General features: G+C 44.7%; 1 non-coding gene across 1 annotated transcript; it reads left to right on the forward strand.

Annotated features, from left to right (window-relative positions):
- Positions 1-72, forward strand: Trnaa-agc (transfer RNA alanine (anticodon AGC)). The gene has a single exon. It is a non-coding gene; the product is annotated as a tRNA-Ala (tRNA).
- Positions 73-3,292: the final 3,220 nt, after the last annotated feature.

The raw sequence follows: 3,292 nt of genomic DNA on the forward strand, positions 1-3,292 counted from the left end.
GGGGATATAGCTCAGTGGTAGAGCACTTGCCTAGCATGCACGAGGCCCTGGGTTCAATCCCCAGCACCACCAAAAAAAAAAAAGATTCATTAATTGTTTGGAGGTTCTAGCAGGGGAGCGCAGCTACTCGTATACCCTTGACCGAAGAACGGTCCTCCTCTATCGGGGATGGTCGTCCTCTTCGACCGAGCACACAGCTTCGGGAGGGACGCACATGGAGCAGTGAGGGAGGAAGGGGACACCCGCCTAGCCAGCCAGATCAGCCGAATCAACCCTGGCGATCAATGGGGTGACAGATGTCGCAGCCAGATCGCCCTCACATCCAAGATTCATTAATTGTGATGAATGTACTTACTAATGTAAGATGTTAGTAACAGACCCCAGGAAATTGAGTATGGAGTATATGGGAACCCAGCACTATCCTTGCAATTTTTCTGCAATTCTAAAACTATTATAAATTAAAGAGTGTATTTAAAAAGAAAAGAGACAAGAGACAGCCTGAGAGAAAATAATTGCAACATACAAAACAGGGAAAAAGATTTATAGCTCTAAGACCTAAGAATTACAAGAACAAGAAAACAAAAACCCAAAAGAACACCTATAAATCAATCAGCAGGCGCCATTGGCTCATGCCTATAATTCTAGCTATTAAGGAGGCAGAGATCAGGAGGATTGCAGTTCGAAGCCAGCCTGAGGCAAATAGTTTATGAGACCCTATCTTGAAAGATAAACAGGGCTGGCAGAGTGGCTCAAGTGGTAGAGTACCTGTAGCAAGCCTAGCAAGTGTGAGGCCTTGAGTTCAAACTCCAGCACTGTAAAACAAAAAATTTTTTTTAAAAAGGAAAGAACTCTTATGAATCAATTTTTTAAAAGACCAGCAACCCATTAGGAAGATGAGCAGCAGAAGAGGAGACAGACAGGTCAATATACACCTGAAGAGCACCTAGGCACTCTGTGATCAGAGAAAAGTGCAGCCCAAATGACAACAAGCTGTCATTTTCTACCCATCACATGGGCAAAATTTGGGCAAATTGCTGATTTGTTGATATGGACTTATGGGAGTATAGGCAAGAGTGGCAACTGGTACAACTTTGGAAGCAGTAATTTGACCTTAACTTTCAAGATAAAAACCCACGTGCCCAGTGTGTTTATTGCAGCAATATCTGTAATAACGAATCAGAATCAACCTTGGCCAGCCAATGGGAGACAGGGATGCATCGCCCGTATGTGGAGGGCTGTGCAATAGTGTGGACCCTCAGGGACCCTTGTGGGGCCAAGGGCAGTGACCACAGGCACTGTCGTGAGCGCTTATCGGGGCTGGCCTCTCCTCAAGTGTACTTTTCACCACTGTGTGTTAGTTACCATTAATAGCCTTTGGTAGACTGAAAAGCACAGAGACATAGATAAGGAGATGGCTAAATGCCAGCACAGGTTTATTCAGAAGAAACCTGCAGAAGAAATCTGCAGAAGAAACCTGCAGAAGAAACCTGCAGAGCCCACTGCTGCTTACAGATTGGGGGGTTTTATAGGAAAGGAAGGACTTGGTAAAGGGTGGGGAGAAATTTTTCGTTGTGGCTTGTCCATTGTCCGTTGAGGCCTAACATTTTTATTTTATTTATTTATTTTGCAGTACTGGGGCTTGAACTTAGGGCCTACACCTTGAGCTACTCCACCAGCCCTTTTTGTGTTAGGTATTTTAGAGATAGAGTCTCTCGAACTATTTGCCTGAGCTGGCTTTGAACCACGATCCTTCTGATCTCTGCCTCCTGAGTAGCTAGGATTACAGGTGTGAGCCACTGGCTCCCAACTAACACACTCACTTTTACCTTGCTTTTTGGCCACAACTTACCTTTTTTTTGGTGGTACTGGAATTTGAACTCAGAGTCTTGCACTTACTATGCAGCCACTCTTCCACTTGAGGCTATTCCACTTGCGCTTCACCATTTACTTTTTTGAGAGGCAGATTTTCACAAATTTAAGGGCAGGGAAACACACAGCAGATGGCGCGATTTAGACACAACTGACACAGCCCAGTGCCGGTGGCTCACACCTGTAATCCTAGCTACTCAGGAGGCAGAGACCAGGAGGATCGAGATTCAAAGCCAGCCCAGGCAAATAGTTCGAAAGACCCTGTCTTGAAAAAAAAAAAAAAAAAATCACAAAAAAGGGCTGGTAGAATGGCTCAAGGTGTAGGCCCTGAGTTCAAACCCCAGTACTGCAAAAAAAAAACCCCAAAAACCCACAAGTGTCAATAACATGGGACTGACTGAGAGCTTGTCCACATCCACTGGGCTGTGTAATGCACATGTATGAATTTAAAACTTTTGTTTTGGAAATTAATTAATTAATTTACTTTTGCACACTTGATCAAAATTGCATGTAATAATCCACAAATAAGGTAGACTTATTACACACATGCACACACTCCCTGTTATCCAAGGGGGGGATTCCAGAATCCCCCACAGATAACAAAACCTGCAGATGCTGAAGTCCCATATGTAAAATGACATAGTGTTTGCACATAACCTGTGCACATTTCTTGATGACTTAAATTGTCTCTAAATGACTTTTAATACTTCATGCCATGTAAATAGTTGTTCTACTATATTGTTTAGGGAAAGAGAAAAAAAAAAAAAAAAAGCTGTGTGTCCAGTACAGCTGTGAGCACTTAGGCCGAACTCCACAGCACACATCAGCAACCAAGTGACACGTTCCATCTATAGCTGGCTGAAGCCATGGATGTGGAACCTCCAGAAGTGGCTTATGTACCAGAGGTACATAAATCTGTGTGCATATACACATCGCCACATGCATACATAAGCACCTGAGAGAACATGCAGTCCACCAACTTGGTGAACATCTTAGCTTTCCAGGGGAAAGTGGGCATGGGGGCTGGGAGAGGCTTTCACCTCATGTGTGTAGGTGAGATTCCTTTGATTCTGTGGTTATTTTGGGTTTTCCTTTTATTTTACTCTTTCCTGCTGCCCCCAACCCCTGGCATATGTTCTCTGGCCCACCTGCCTGACCTTCCTAGCACTGCCCCACAGGAGGACACATATTGGGGAGAAAGAAAACCTTGCTCTGCTTTGGGTTTCAAATCAGACTCTTCCAAATCCCCATACAGAAGTGATAATCTTGAGAACAAGACTCCCTCCCCCTTCCCCTTCCCCAGGAGCCTTATTATGGGCCTTTGTTGAGAAATGAAAAGCAGCAGGCCACGGAGGACTCACACACAAAGGTTTGCAGCGGTTGCCCAGGGATGGACACAGGTATATGGGGAGGGGAAGCGAGC

The sequence above is a fragment of the Castor canadensis genome, chromosome 1, assembly GCF_047511655.1.
Source record: "Castor canadensis chromosome 1, mCasCan1.hap1v2, whole genome shotgun sequence".
Classification (NCBI taxonomy): Eukaryota; Metazoa; Chordata; class Mammalia; order Rodentia; family Castoridae; genus Castor; species Castor canadensis.